At 40.8% G+C, this 17211-nt stretch overlaps 1 protein-coding gene across 3 annotated transcripts in view; it reads right to left on the minus strand.

The window, feature by feature from the left end:
* The window catches only part of ERG (ETS transcription factor ERG), a 155868-nt gene that overhangs the window by 131450 nt on the left and 7207 nt on the right, over positions 1-17211 (minus strand). The window lies entirely within an intron of this gene.

A 17211-nucleotide genomic window follows, 5' to 3' on the forward strand; every position in this document is an offset into this window, starting at 1 on the left:
GCCTTGCCTAGTCCAGCTATGAATAGGCCAAAATTACACTACTGATTTGGGCATCTGTTCCAGTGTGTGGCAACTCTCAGGGTGATTTTTTTTCCCCTCGTTTCTAGTCATTATTTCCACTGTTGCAGATTGCAGTTGTCTGCTGGCCTTTTTCTGCACACCTTTAAATGCATATGTGTTTTCTTTGCACCCTACCCCTGGGTAGGTGAATACCACAGTGATTTTTTTTTTTTTTTTGTCTGTTCTGCAAACTTTAGTCCCTTTTCATTCATGCTTTTGATCCTTTGCTCAGCACTGCATGGGCTTGTTACAACAGCCATACAGTACAGGAACTTTTCTCGAGTAAAAAAGGACCCATTCATGTGGGTACATCTGTAGCTGTGTGTAGTTTTGCTATGCCATGATATTGAGAACATACGAACCCCGTTGATAATAACTCAGGGTTTGTTTAATTTCTGAGGGCCAAATAGGCATTGTAGGCATCTCTTGTGGACTACATGTTAAAACCATTGCCATCTACTAGCAGAGTAGAAGTAATAGGGATTTGGCTGTTGTGGCTACATCAGTTCTTCTAGCCACTGGCACGCAGTGTCACAACAAAGGTATTGTCTATCATAAGCTTTCATAAGTATCCTAAGCTCTAGTATAGCTCCAAAATTTGTACCAAAATTGTAATTTTTTCTCAAATTTGTGAGCTTTAAAATTGCTAGCCATTAGAAAAAGCCACATATTTCAGCGTTACAAATCTTTTCCATGATGTTAGCATGCAGATTCAGATTTATTTTTTTCTGAAACATCAATTTTGCATTTCTTTAAAAGAATGTACTTCTAATAGGAAAAAAATAAGCAATCTGAAAGTTCAAAGAATTTAAGTGAGTGATGCAACAATTTTCCTTAAAATCTAGTTCCAATTCGTTCCACATTTTAATATGCCAGGTGTGCATAAATGTCAAATAACAGATCAATAACAGCCATGACTGTGCTTTTTCAGTAGAATTAAAAAATTAAATCACTAACATTTCCACCCCAAGCTTTGACTCATCATTGTGCAACCTTCTAATGAAATATAGTTAGGATGAAAAAGAAACAAGTCAGTACTGAAACTTTCAGTTTCTTTGAAGCTTGCTGTTGCAGTATGCCATAATTTCTAAAAACAGTAACTTGAAGTCTTACTTCTAGAGTATCTGCTGATCTGGGTGTACATTTCTTTGTGTGCTTCATTCTTGAGCAGCCCAGACCATGCAAAGAAAGTTTCCCCTAAGGAGCAAATGGACTCAATCACCGACAAGATCCACAAAGATCAGAGGCTCAGATCCCGCTCAGCTCTAATTTGTATCCATGGTCTACATATCTGACCCAAACTAACCTGCAGACAGGTAGGAGGATAAAAGAGCTGTTTTTTTCAGAAAGGTTTGAAATACAATGATCTGACATTTCTGAGGTCTGTGGGCAACAGGGGACCCACATACCATGATGTTGGGGAGCCTGTTTATACCATCACAGAACAGGTAACAACAGCAACGTGCTCTTCAACACCTTCCCTTTTTCTCTGGCTACATATCATACTCCTGCTGGAGAATAATGAAGACAAAATGCTCTCCACAGGGATTCTGCTAAGCTGAGAGTAAGTGGGGTAGTGGTCCAGGGCTAAGGAACAATTAGGGCTACTTTATATTTGTGAAACAATTAGTCATAATTAGCCTGATTTCACATTTGGAAAAGGGGAATTGCTTTAATTAGAGTGGAATTATGTTCTTCTGACAGACTTCAGAGGGAACTCTAATGGCAGGATGCAAACTATAAAGTCCACCAGGCTTTTACAGCATTTAATAGCTTATGGAGTGTATTGTAAGTACACAGTCCTTTCAGTATGTATAATAACCATCTGCACCAAAACCTCATGTCACTGCTAGGATCACAGTTACTTTAAAAAGGAGGAAAAAGAGTTTTAAAACAGTCACCAAATTCCTAGCTTGGCTCAAGCATTTTCATCAGTATATCTGGGGAGCTTCTCTCCATAATCTAGAATTACTATTTTTTTTTAACTGAAATTCTTGCTACAGAATATAAAGAAAACACAAAGTGCCATTTAAGGAGATAAACACTTCTCATCTAGCAGTAAAGACATCTTTCCTCTCAGTCATACTGTTGTTTAGCTATTAACTAGAGAACTGATCTGTATACAAACTTGCAACAAAATAAGTTAGTTTATTTTAATTGATGCCTTTTGTTATTCACACTGATGCTAAAAATGGGCACTGGTCTCAACACAGAAGTTTCCTGGGAGCTTGAACAGATCTACAGCTTAGTTGTCATTGACTTAACCTCCTTCCACAGTGAAAAGAGCAAGTCTTCTCTTGAAAGCAGTGGAAGCATTCCTGTACAGCCCAAAGAGAATTGGCTGTGCAGGCTAATCCAGTGAATTATATTTACCTAAAAATACAAGTGTCTTCCATCCTCTGAAATCAAAATCAAGTAGATCATGTTGAAACCCCACAGAGCAGAGTACAGAACAATGTGGTACTGGTGACGGGAAGATTGCTGATATTTTTATTTCTTGGTGAGAGCTACTCCAAGCAAGACACTTCTTTTTCAAATTTAGAGATGATGACATCTTGGAAATTTTTCAGTGAAAAAGAATGCAGCTTTCAGCTGCCCATATCAGAACATTTGAACCAAGTAGGACAGTTCTGCTTCCAAAAGGTGTTGTGGGAACAAAGAGAAAACAAAATTGTCTCTCGGGAATGTCTTGGCTCCTCTTCCCCGTCCCACCAATCTCCCCCTGCCCGAGCTGCTCGGTGGCTGCTGCTCTGGCTTGGCACCCAGGAGGGGCAGGTTCAGCCCCACCCTGTATCTGAGTCACAGCCCTGGACTTCCAGGAGCACACTCCAAGATACAGGCAATGGGACTAACAAAGACAGAATGGGTCTTTTAACTGCACCTTTTGGCAACGTTATGTTGTACATAAATAATTAGACATTTGCTGTAGCAGAGTAGTAGAGACTCATATGCATGTGTCCTGCTTTCCACATGTTTCAACCACATGGACCAGAGTCTTTTTCACTACGGGAGTAAAGTTTTTACTCAAAGAGATCCACTCAGACAGAGGAGATTGAGGGAGACCCATCTAACAGTATCTTTTCACAGAATCGTAGAGTCATTAAATCATTAACGTTGGAAAAGATCACTAGGATCACCCAGTCCAACCATCAGCCCGTCCCCACCATGCCCACTGCCCATGTCCCTCAGTGCTACATCCACACAGTTATTGAACACCTCTAGGGACGGTGACTCCACTATTTTTAATGTATGAACGAGAATATCTCAAACATGATCGATCCCATTTTACATCCACACTCTACTACTGCCATAGTTTACCCTGAAAATGCATTTCCATGGACCAGTGAGGAAGTCAAATTCACTAACTCTTGAGGAAAGCAGAGAAATTGCTCAGGGACAACACTTTTAATGGTCAAATTCACAACAGTGCTTAAGAAGCATACAGGAAAAAAGTTTAATATCCTAAAACACAATTGTGGACACCCACTCACTGTTCTGGAGGTCTGTGAAACAAATGAAAGGTAAACATAGCTCAAAGGACTGCCCATAAATATATCCACCCAAACTCTTTACCATAAAAGAAGTTATTCAAATTAGTTAAAAAATAATAATTTGGGTTCAGGAAAAAGAACGCCTTACAGAAAATTTCCTGTCCTATAAATGCACCTTATTCTCATCTCAACTATGGAAAAATATGATACTTCTGGTAACTGAACCTTCACAGATTTGGGACTACAGATTTAAACCATCACCTTGGATACCAGTTACAGACTTGTTGGAAATTAACATGGATGACACCCTCTCATCCAGCATTTTCTTCCTATGCGTACTTGTGAATTAACAGGTAAACAGTGCACCCTTCTCACAGTTGTTATTTTCCATAATCATGGGAAGAACTCATTTCAGAAGTAATTTCTTAGACAGATTTCCTGCTCAGCTAACAGGCCCTCAGGATATAGTCTGTCTCTGCTGACACTGTGTAGAATGCAAATAAAGGGCAAAAGCATAACATGTATGAGGCACAGTAGAGACAAGTAAGGAGACAAATGGTTTCTTAAAATATGTTCCTGGATGAGAACAGTAAAGGAAAAGGAGTATAACACATTGGCCAGCTGTCACATCAGAAGATAAAGGGAGATAATAAAATACTCTACTTTCTGCTAGTCTTCTCTTTCCCATCCTATCTTCCCAGAATAAAGTAACAATAGCACACACTGTCTCATTTGATCATTGTGTGCATGGGTTATTAAGGCCAGTATGACCTGCAAAATCCTTTCTTATCATCTTGGAAAATAGCTTTATGGTAGGGTCATAGAAAGAGAACATGGCAGAGGACATGATGGAAGTTACCATAAAGCTCAGCATAGTAGAAAGGCAGATCTGCACTACCTGCACACAGCAGGAAGTTTTCTGTCTTAATTAGAGAATGCACAGCCAGCTGTGCCTGTTCGAACCATTTTAAAAGAAAATAAAAACTTGCATCATGTTTGCCTACAGACAGGTATGTATTAAAATTGTTTTTATGATTTGAACACAAATTCTTTTTTCTTTCTGTTATATTATCATTGTATTTTGTGTTTTTAGGTACAATATTTATCATCATATTTATCATCATCCCCTTGATGTCTTGATGCATCACTTTCATTTGCTTGTGGAAAACAAAACCATGTTTTTTCCTGCCTGACCTGATGTAGGGAACCTGCTTTAGCATGAAGTTGGACTCAGTGGTCTCCAGAGGTCCCTACCAACCCCTATGACTCTTTGATTCTATGATTCTATGATTGTCTTTCATTGAACAATACTGTCATTCGACTATTCAGGATGCTCTTCACTCTTCAACTTATTATTATTATTATTATTATTATTATTATTACTGTAGCTGAAATAAATGAGATAGGGACATTCCCTAATTACCTTTAGCTTTCAAGAAAACAATGCCTACCCATCATTCCACTTCAGTAGCAATAAAATAACAAGAAAAGATAAAGATAACACTATTATAAAAAAAATCTGAGAAAGTTATTCTTTGCCATGGAAGCAAGAAAGACTGGCAATTATTTTCTAATTCTGCTAAGTGGTTTTGTTAATCCAGTCAAGAGAAGAAAGAGCTCAAATTTTCAAAATCTGCTTGGCACCCATCTGCTAAAAGTAAGACTCAAAATGGAAATCAAGGAACAACCAAACTCATTAATTACTTTAAATGGCTCAGTTACACTTCAGCAAAGAAAAATTACTCTAGCCTACATTATTACGATATGCATAACATTTACCCACTTGCTTTACATAAACTTTGCTTTGAATGTAGCTGTTATTTTTCTGGCACTTGGCATGGAACAAATTATGAAGTAAAACCACTTAGCAGAAACACGTACAAATTTAGATTGACACATACAACCTTAAAAATGCAGACTTCCTACTTAGAGAGTAAACAGCCTGAAGAAGCTGAAAGATTGACAGAACAGACTGGTCAGTCAGCTGGCCCTGACTTCTTTTTCCATACATGCTACACATTTCTTCTAGCTAGCACCTTGGTATAAAGCAGTGTCTAAAACTTAGCAAGGTCTCAACAATTTTAGTAAATTGGACATTCTGAGTACTTTCTGTTTTCTGGTTATGCTGCCCATCAGTTTTCCAGGCTGTTTGCTGCATGAGACATCTGAAATCACTGATGATGGCAACGGAGGAGGAAGATGGGCTGCCAGATGTGTGACCTCCTGCAGTGAAGACCAACTGTGGCAGTGCAGGCAGTCCCTGTAAAATAGCCATGAAGCATCTTGGGGGTCAAAGGAAAACAACTTGGTGATTCTGGTGGCTTGGTAGCAGCAGATGCACTCGGAATTCCATTGAGCTCATGACATCCTTTTGCTCAACATTAACTAGCATGGAGAAGTCTCCAGGTGGCATTGTCTGTAGCTGGCTCACTGGTATACTGAGGTTTTGAATGGCTGTGATGTGCCTGGATGGCTTCTGCAGAGTCCAAAAGCAAATTGTTGTCATGAAGTCCAGAGAAATATGTGTTGGGAGAGGAAAGGAAGAATACATAATTTCCTCCCTCAACGTTCTTGTTCTCACATTTCCCTCCACCTAAGACTTCATCTCTTCTGCTCATCTTGGGGAAGCCACATGGATGAAGAAAACAGGATACTTTGTCAAGAGCGGGATTTGACTGTTAATCAGCAAAATAAATGAACCTATAAAACTCAGTACCTTTCAGTACATAAAGTAAAACTGCCTTGGTGGTGACAGTTTAATGCTAACTACTTTCTGCCAAAGATTCATTCTGGGTATGAATACACAGGCTGTGCAAAGGAGCAATATATGCCCCTTCTTTCCTCCTTTTGAGATACCTCTTTCAATGCACGTAGTTCAAGATAAATCAGATATTAAAGGAGATATTTATGATCTTCAGAACTCAATAAACTGCATTTACACTTAACAGTACTTTGGTTCTTTCTGTGCTGAAAAGACCAAAAGACCTCATGTATAGTTGTATAAATAAATGAGTATATGAAATTTAGTAACAGGAGCTCTTGTGACTCATAGGAGTCTTTGGAAAAATCCCCACTAATCTATTAATAATAAAGAATCTGTAATGCTAAAATTGCAAACCCCAGCACATCCCCTCTTCTTAGCATACCAGAGAGATTTTTTTTTTTTCTCTCGTAACAGTAGCATATTCAAGACAGCATAGCCTTGACACAGGCCTAGCTCAAATTCTGCAGCCGGATGCCTAGAATTAAGAGCATTCCCATGCAAGATGTTAGATATTCAGCAAAACTCTCAGCTGAATGGAAAAAGCTAATATTTGTAAATGAGGTAAGTCTGACTGAGCTGAGTACAATCAGTGAACGTAGAATTCCTTCTGGTACTGGACTGAACATCAAATTATCTTAATTTCTTTCAGCTTCCCAATTAAAAATTCAGAGTACAACAAAAAGTTATGGAAGATACTAGGCAAAAAAGCTGGAACATGTGGCACAGACAAAAGTCTATTTCTGCCAGTTGATACTAAACATTCAAGTAACATATTTTACAATATTAACATTTTAGACTTAAGGTTTCAGAATTATATCCCACAGATGAATTAAGTGCTCTCTGCTTCAAAGACTTTTTTTCCATGTTCTCTACAGAGACAGAGATGTTGCTGAATGGTTACAGTCACTTTGACTACATTTCAATGTTTTCTTTATAGGCATTATGACTAGGGACTTAAAGCTGGGATCAAGCAATACTACCTTGTTACATGGGATGAATTCTGGAGCAAACTACAGAACCAAGATATCCAGCAGTTCACAGAGCTCTGTGTCCCAAACAGCACAGTTGGTCACCCTCAAGCCCAGGCAGGATGGGGCTGTGAGCAACCTGGTCTAGAGGGAGGTGTCCCTGCCTACAGCAGTGGGTTGGAACTACATGATCTTAACGGTCCCTTCCAACGCAAACCATTCTACTATTCTATGATTAGTAGATAAAATGTGCAATTATGTCCTACATTGCACATTCTTTATCAAACTGCCTGTCCTCCATTCCTGAGCTCTGACGGATCATTCCTTCCTTCCCAGACAGCCCCTCATGTTTACAGGTACCTAAATTGGACAAATAATGCGACAGGAAAAATACGTATAATATTTCAGCAATTGTTAGAAGAACAGTGCTGTGGCTGGGAGGCCTAAATTCCTTTCTTCTTTTCTTTGTTGGTCGTTATGTATGTTTTAGTTTTTATACAGTGCTTCAGACATCACTTAACAAATTATAATCTCCGCAGATAGTCACACTACAATAAACAAAGCTAGGTGGAGAAGATCCATTTAGCAAGGAAAATGCTGTGGATCCGTATTTAGCCCAAAACGAGACGTGAGATATCACACTGTGTGTATACTGAGTGTCTCTTGACCTTTCCTTCCATCAGCTTAGAAATCATCACACACTTTCCCCCCAGTTTAACAGAATCATAGAGTCACAGAATGGTTTGGGTTGGAAGGGACCTCAAAGCCCACCCAGTTCCAAACCTCTGCAGTGCACAGGGCTGCCAAGCACTTGATCAGGGGTATGAGGGAGGTAATCAACTTGAAAATGCTGCATTTCTTAACGAGTGAGAGAAGCAAGCAGCTGGGCAGATCAGGGAGACACTGTTTGTGCCTTCACCAAAGGAAAACTAAAAGAGAGCGCTCTTCATTAAGCATCAGAGAGCCCACCCTGGGCAGCACTGCTGTAGGGGGTTGCTTTGCTTTGCACTCAGAGGCAACTGGTATACACTGCAAAAGAAAACAGTTTTGTTTCTATGAGTGGAACTTCTCCCTTCTGCACCCGCAGCCCTTCCACCAGCTGGAACATATGCTTTCTATGTAACAGCACTGTGCAGCCACATCAGCACTACCTGCACATACTGTCATCGTCCCCCAAAGGCTCACCTGTGCTCTAGTTACTCCACTAAGCTGACAGATTGCCAAAGCCACATCTTGGAGGAAAGCCCTGGTCCAGCACATGTTGTGTTAATCTCACAAGCAGTGCTTCCTTCCCCAATATGACATCTATCAGCACTACTTATCCCTTTTGCAAATGTCCACACCCTGTATTTGAATGAAAGCCTTCAGCTTCCTGTCACTGTACTCTGGAGATGAAAAAAAGAACCTTTGCTGACTGCCACGGATGTTCCCGATTTGACACAGAGTTGTTAAAACATCACTGATTTATTCAGGCAAGAAAGACAGTCACTTCCAAAAAGACAGTGCTTTGGCAAGGTGCTAGACCCACTCAGGCATCTCTGCAGTATCAAAACACAGAAATTTTGTCAAGTTAACAACAAAAGCCAAAGAAAGGTGTTAATTTCTTGGAGAATGTTAGGCTCCAGTTGTTCTTACAGACAGATTCTTGATTCCTACCTAAATCTCAGCAGGAGAATTGTTCCACACTGAATGCAAGTACCCTTTTGCCTAAAGATCAAGGTACTGATTCACAGATGTTTATGCCTTTTTCACATGATAAAAACTTTTTTTTTTGGGGGGGGGTGACAACTTTACTTAATATTTGCCCTCATTAGAGCTTATGAAGAAAAATACCAAGCAAGGGGTCATTTATAGTGAGAATAAAATAGGACTCTTTAGTGAGGCTATAAGTGAAATAAAATGCTCCTCAGTGAGAATATGGCTGGCAGAAGCTAACCTCAAGAAAATGAGTTATGTTTGCAACTAAATAACATGTTTGCATTTGAACAAGAAGGGAAAGAATGCATTTCTTGTCAGATGACCTGAAATACTTTCAACTTACACATACAAGTGTTAGCTCTATTAATACAGAAGTTTTCTTTTAAATGGGAATTATATAGAAACTAATTGAAAGCTACTATTGTTTCAGTGGTGGCAGGGAGGTTAACATACTTCCTAATCCACAGAGTAACCACCTTTTCTCTCACAAAAACCTCTTGACAAAAGAATAAATTACAGATGTCTACTGTTCAGCCTAAAGAAAAAGTTAGAGCAACTATGAAGTAGAAAATAGCCAGAGAGAATTATGACCAAATGCCACATATTAAAAAGTTTTCCACATGTGGCACAGAAAGAAACAGTTCACTGCAATTGTCTGCTTAACAGGTTGAGCCTCTATCCAACTGGTAGCAATCAGGCAGGACACTAGAGTGGGCAGGAAATCTAAAATTAGGTTTTACTACCTATAATGGAGAATTTATGGGATAATTTAATTGGCAGTCTTGGGACTGAAACCCAAGGTGGGGAACAAAAACATCTTTCTGGATATACTTACTTTATGAACCCTTCCTGTAGTGGGCTGAAAAACAAAAGCACTGGGGAAATAACCCAGAGACGTAATATCCCTTTCTAGTGTCAAGCAGGCGATGCGTGAGCATGCCTGTGGGTGTGGGTGTGCGGTTGTGGGGGCAACCAGAGATAGCAGGAAGTCCTGCATTGGCATAAACTGATTTTTCTTCTTTTCAGGAGGATGTCCTGTGAATGGCTTCTTGTAAGTGAAACGTGTCTCCACTTCACAAGGGACAATAATCAGTCCCAGCATAAACAGAAGGCTGTAATTCACTCTAACGCTCTTCTGACATCTCAGAGGATGAGAGCACAGCACAAACAGTTTATTAATGGCAGCAGATTGAACTTGGCTTTGTGTTCACTCACTCCAGGACAGCCATTGCCATCTGCAATATTCTCTGAGTCTTTTGCATTTGTTTCCCCATGGCCTGTCTGTGCTCACACGGATCTGAGGTTAAACCTCAGTGAAAAAGAGGAACATTTTTTTCCCCTTTTCCTCCTCGCTGGGAAAGCTTTGAAAGGGTTAAAATGTAGTTCCCCGCTGGATTAAAAGGTTGTGCAGCTGAGTGGGGGTAACAGGATCCCTTCTCCATCCCCATGTGGGTTCCACTGATGTCAGCACGTGCTACTGATGCATTTTCCACGGCTTATTACATTTATTATACAGGCCTGATGGCAGCTTGGGAGGTTGGTGAGGGGAGTATGGGCACTGTCCTCTGTCACCCACTGAGCAAGGATGCGCTTCCAGGTGTTGCTGGCTGGTGACCTCATTATTGCACCAGGGCTTGCTGCTGTGAGGTGCAACACACGCCTGTGAGATGCTCAGTAGGTGTGGATCCTCAGCTCAAAACCTGACAGACAGAGGGTACTTACCTGCATTGGTATCACAGAATCACATGGGTTGGAAGGGGACTCAAGTGATCATCAAGTCCAACTCCCTGCTAAAGCAGGTAACCTACAATAGCTGGCACAGATATGCTTCTGACGGGTCTTGAATATCTCCAAAGGAGACTCCACAGCCTCTCTGGGCAACCTTACCATAAGGATCTTCCAGCGGAGCTACCGACCCCTTGTAGAGCACATCTTCAAATTCTTTTTAAGCCATGACCATTTCTGCTCAGAATTTTAGTCCTGTTGATATTCCTTTTTTTCTTTTTCTTTTCTTTTGCTAAACCTAATATCATTTAGAAATAACAGTCAGTCACCTCTACTCCCAACTCTCAGAGCCAAGAGCTACCTAATTCACTGTTTTTCTGTAATTGGATCTCCATTGCAGACCTTTATGAATACACTAAGGCCTTTGGCAACTGACTTTATCTTTAAAACCCATACATGATCATATTCTATTTGACAGTCACAAGTTCTGAGAGGACGACAGAAGAACATGCTTTAATACTATTACCTCTAACTTATTGCTGGAAGTGTCAAAAGGAAATGTAAACAATCAAGTCAGTTAAGCAGTCTCAGATTATTATTTTTAGAACAGCAATGACATCAAGTTATAAGCCATCATAAATTTAAAAAATGTATTCCCATTTATTTCAGAAGGTGACACGCAGGAATAGGCTGAAAAATTCCAATGTTGTCTCAAGAATTTCTCTCTCAGCACATTTCAGACTTGATTGGTATGAAATGAAAAATCCCCAAAACAAGAGAAAACTAACAGATTCCAAAAATCAACCTTTGCAAGAGTTCTGCTGATAGTAAGTCTACAACAAAATTGGTCAGGCCCTTTGGAAAATAGCCCATTGAAAAGCCTACAACACCTCCAGAAAATATGGCTTAGTAGATCTAAGTGTGGCAATTTCAAGTGTAAAATGATCTTTTTACCGTTTTACTTTTTTCCCCTCTCCCATTTTTTGAACGCTAACATCAATCATCTTTCACTGCTTGTTTTTTATATCACTTCCCTAATCCTTTTTCTACTAAAGTGAATGAGAAAAATCTCACTGCCATCAACAGGAACAACTTTCTGCAGTTATTAAGCCACTCATGCTACTTCACAAAGAGGACCACCACAGAGCCTGACACAGACAGACCTACAAGTCACTGTCATAGCTAAGATACTGTTGATAGGTCATCAGATTTCCTACGATACCAAAAATTTCCTTTACAGTAGAAGAGTTAATTTACTTTATATTTGAATGTTTCTTCCATAATTTTTTTTCTCACAGCTTTTTTTTTTTTTTTTCCCCAATATCAGGGCTAATACTATTACACTGCAGTAAAGAAGAAAACCTTTGTGTCCTAAGTATGACATCTCTGTCGCTTAAACTATGTGAGATGTTTATAGACCTTGCCAGATTCAGGGTGTGGTACATTACGCTCTCCTTCATGTAAGCACAGCCTACATCTGTAAGTTGCCTTTTCATGGAAATACTGTTCAGAGAGCATTTCCATAAAAATTCACCTTGGCACAGCTCTGTTTCTCTTGTCATTTGCCCAGCTGTGTTCCTTCTTTGATTGATTTTCATTATGAATACAGCACAACAGTCATTTTACTGAGGGGAGCAGGACAAACTTTCCATTATTATGTAAGAGCAAACATCTCCCTCAATTTAACGTGGCCACACAAAGCATCAGTAAAACTTTGTTACAGCAACAGTCTGAGAGGACGCTTCCACTTCCAGCTGCCCTTGCTAAGGACAAGGCTAGAATATAGCACATTGAGTCCTGAACGCAGCATTCAGGAAAGGGGACACCAGGTCTTCTCCAGGGTTTGCTCCAGTCCTGGCTGAAGTCATTGAGAGTCCTTCCACCAACCTGAGCAGGGGACTGAGTCCAGCCTGTTTGTCCAGGGGAAGAAGGTATTCAGAAGAAGGGGAAGGAGTCATGCTCAAAGGAGTGAGCAGCTGGCACTGATGGACAAGTTCACTGAGGTCATACCATCACCCTTGACCCAGCTCCTGAGCCACCACATCCCACCAGTGCCATGGGGAGACCTAAAATCTTTTGTTTCCTTCACTACTTCACAGAACTCAGACTGAGATTCAACCACATAGAAAAACCCAACTTGTCTTGCAGCAGGCAATGCTGGGGGAAGACAGAAAGGACCAGGAGTTGCCCAAATAAACCTGCCCAGCCCTGCAACATCACTGGGAGAAGACCAGACAAGGACTTGTTCACCCCAGTGAAACTTCCAGCACCACACCAGAGTCAATCAAAATTCTGTCCCTTCTGCTTCAGCCACACAGCTACACATCACAGAGCTCCAGCATACTCAAAGGGCATTCTGACCATGCTTCCCAAACATAAATATGAAAATATTATTTTAAATGATGGGTTTCATATTCACTGAAGCATTCACCCTACACTGAGGCTGAAAATGGACAGTCTGTGGTCTCTTTTATGAAGTTGTTTTTATCCTTTCGGAACCAAAGTGGTAAACCACTAATGGCATAAGCATTTTTCTCATTATCAGTTACAATGTTAATGACTCCTATTTAAGCAAGAAGTATTTTAAAACAATTCAGACTTGCATGTTCATTTATTAGACCTCAGACTATTTATTGTGTCTTCTCTTGAGAAAGTTATTTTATAATGTCAAATGGAAGAGGCACTTTCAAAACCATACAGTAATTTGCATCAGTAAACACTTTCAGGAGTTTGTAACTACAGCATCTCAGGACTGGCTCATTTTCCAGATCCCTTGTATGAAAGTTTAGTGCACTGCAGTGCTCAGGTCTGATTGAAAATAGCTAACTGATCAGTTAAATCTGTGGTCTATCAGCTGAAGCAACAGCAGACATTAATCCCAGTGCTAGCACTGGACTTTGCTTTGCAGTCCTGTGCAAATTACTCTACCTGCCACAGAAAGCACTGACTGAAACGAAGGGTTTCAATTTGTTTGCACTAATCCTCCTGCCACAACATGGTGTCAAGTCATCTCTCCATCTCCAGGAGCCCACAGCCACCCAATAGAGGTTATTTTCACACAAGAAGCATAAATGACTTCTGTTTGCTGCCCTTTTTCCTCAAACCCCATCCCAATGCTTCTGCTGAGAAAGATGAAGGCACCATCATAGCTAAAGAATGATACTCAAGAAGAAGTGCCCAGGGTTGAAATGGGAACGGGCAGGTTAGAAGGAGTAGAAATCAAAGCACAAAGGCTCTGGCACCTAGAAATCAAGCACAGTCATAAAACAACAGCCCAACTTTTTGAAAAGTATTGAACACGTATTATAAAGTGGTTGCCAAAGGGTTGCTGTCATCTCCAGGAAAAGCAAACATGCCACAGATATTTCCTGTGCACACTGATCCTGAGGGAACAGTAAAAGTTGGTTATTGCACAGAGCTACTCTAAATGTTCTTGCTTTCATAATACACAAGTGTTTTCTCACTGCATCCATTTTTGTTCAAATCCATTGGTGGGCAGCATACCTAACTCAGCTTTTGTTTAAGTTCTTATGTTCTTCCAAGGTAATTGGCCCTATGGGACTTTAATCTAAATGGAGTGTATCTTTGTAGGGACCTTGTAGAGGTATTTCTAAAGTTTAATGGTCTCCTGAATTACTACTTTCCTCCCACTGTGAAGGAAATGGGCTTGCCGCCGTCCGTTTCCCTGTAGCATTCATTACTGCTGGCAACATGGATGTAGAAGCAGCATCCCTCAGCCCATCTCATGTCTCAAAAACCTGAGAAAGAAAAGACAAAGCATTCATCCTATTTAATGGGAGAACACTTGCTCCGCATCAGTCTGATCAAGCAAAAGTTCCCCTTCCATGCCACTACTCAAGGTCCATCCATTCAGGCTCAAAATGGGAGACTAAAGCAATTACATCTTAGCACAGCCTGCTGACACAGGGCAGCTTGGTGACACGGGCACAAGTCTGCTAGTGGTGTGAGAATGTGGATCTGTCTCTGTGGGGTTATTTCTGCCTTTCTTGTGCAATCATTTCTCAGACCACTTTTTAATGTCTTCCAGACCACCAGCAACCCACAGACCATATGTTGAGTAGCACTGCCGTAGACTAACTGGTTAATGAGTTATTCTCACAGCCTGCAATAAGGCTTCCCTTAGGAGCTAGTAGACATCTAGTTGCCTGCCAGCATAGTTGAGAACCAGCTCTCAACTGCTGTCAATACCTAATTTAAAATGCTTGTAATTTTAACCGTACAACAGTAACTTCTTGTTTACCTAAAAGCTAAGTTCTTCATTCATTTCTCCTTCCCTCCAGGCAAACAACAGCTAGACATGTGCACACCAAAAGAGAGGATATAGTTTTAAAAAGCGCAGGTAGATCTTCAGTCTGCAGCACTTAAGAAACACTCAGGTATGGCAGAGCTGACCCCTGCTCATCAACAGCTGAACCCCTTTGTAGTATTCCATGAGCAGAAACAGAGGGATCCTGGGCACTGAAGTGCAACCTGTGTGCTCAGTCCATGATGGGAAACAAATCAATGGGCTTTATCAAGTACAACTTCTACTCAAAAACAACAGTTTAAAGTTTCCTTGTGGTAATTTCAGCTCCATACCAGACAATGTGAGTAGGGCTGAGGAGGGAAGTCCATCCACATATCCAATTACTGTATCAGACTAGTGGCAATCTTGCATGTCGCTATGGTGATTTTCCTCCCTTATCTTGCCTGCTGACATCACCTGTCTCACTGTAAGACAAGGAATGGATGTATAAAACCTGCTGTGCTTTGGCTGTAAATGTCATCATAGCCAAAACAGTATTCAAGTTTTAAATGGAAAAATTAGGATTCCCCTGCAATAAGAAGCTACTTGGCCCCGTGAGGAACTAAATTAGGAAATCTTGACAGTAAATCGTCACTGAATCCTTGCTTCTAAGGGACTGAGCAGGAGGTAAGCAGGTGTATGACCCAAGTCTCCACACACAGGAAAGATGAATCTATCCAGAGAAAGTGGAAATGATCTGACTTTGTTCAAGGAAATTTTAACGAGAGGAGAAGCAGAGTCTGTTTCCTGTGCTAAAAAGACAGTGCCTTTAAATTCTGTACTAGTCCCATCACAAGGAAAAGACTATTCCATTTCCCAGACCCAGTGGAAACATTAGAAAGAAACTGTTCGTCTGTACAGTTCTGCACCTCCTAGAAACCAACTGAAAAGCTTCAGTAAGGTTGATTTCAACCTCTGAACACCAATTCAGAACTTTCAGATGTTTTCATTACTTGTACTGGACTGGAGGGGAAAGCACAATTCATAGTTTGGTGCTTTTTTCCATGTAAAACCAACTGAAAATGGTAAATAAGTTAAACATGTTTACTCCTTTTATTCTGGAGAGTTAACTGGTCCAAGGGAGAACAACAGGACTGACAAACATCCATAAAAGCACGTGGTGAAGTGCACCACCGGTTTTCAGTTTCATTGGACCAGCCAGGCTCTCGCTTCCTACCAACCCATTAAAAATGAGAAAGGAGTTCAAAAATTTAGTAGCACCTACTTAGCAGCAAGTGACCTTTTGTGAAATCCTTTGTCTCGCTAATTGTTTCCCTTATTACCTAGCAGAGCAATGCAGTACAGAGGAGAGCTGATGTCCCTTTCAGCCCTGTGGGGCAGGTCCATAGCTGACCCAGAAGAGCTGAGCTCTGTTAACTTCACCAGCATGGACATGCTCTCATCTCACGTGTACATCAACAGCACCACTCCAGGACCCCAGTTGCCAGTGATGATTTGTCACCTCGCAGGTCCATAAACACTCCCAGCTTACGTCAATGTGGTTTCAGGCACATTTTTAGCTCAGACCACTCATTTTGAGCAATCCAAAGGGAGCCCAGAGCCAATGGTCAAAAGGAGCCTCACTGTGCTCCACACAAGTTTACTGATCAGAAGTGTATGTCTGGAGGGAAGAGAGGATGCCAGAAATCAGGGCAGAAAAGCTCGCCAGAATTCATCCAACCGTTCACAGACAGGAACTGGGAATCACACTTTTTCCCTACAAATGTTAAAACTATCCAAATCCAAATCCCCTCCCCACAAAATCCAAATGCCTCCTTTCTATTTTCCCTGGTGTTAAACATATGTTACATGTGCATTACAAAACTCGCACACAAATTGTGTTTTGAAGCAGGGACCAAAGTGCAGCAAACATCCTCACTCTCACTCACATTTCTGCTTTCCAAGAGAAGTGCCAGAGAAAGTATTCTATTTTTGTAAGAGTTTAAAGGGCATGGTCAGAGAAGTGACTATGTAAAAATGGCACCTTTTCATCCAGATCTGTTCCCAGTGAGTATTCTGACTCATGTCTGCTTACTTCAGTGACCAAAATAGATTTTTACTACTTCTCACTCCTCTTTAGCCCTGCAGAAGCAACACAATGAGGAGGGAAGGACATAAATCCTATGCTGGACTGAAACCCACCGGACTTGTGACCCACATTATGGGAAAGGGCTGGATGTGCCTCTGAGGGTGGCAGCA

This window comes from Phasianus colchicus, chromosome 1 (assembly GCF_987193195.1).
Source record: "Phasianus colchicus chromosome 1, bPhaCol1.hap1.1, whole genome shotgun sequence".
Taxonomy (NCBI): domain Eukaryota; kingdom Metazoa; phylum Chordata; class Aves; order Galliformes; family Phasianidae; genus Phasianus; species Phasianus colchicus.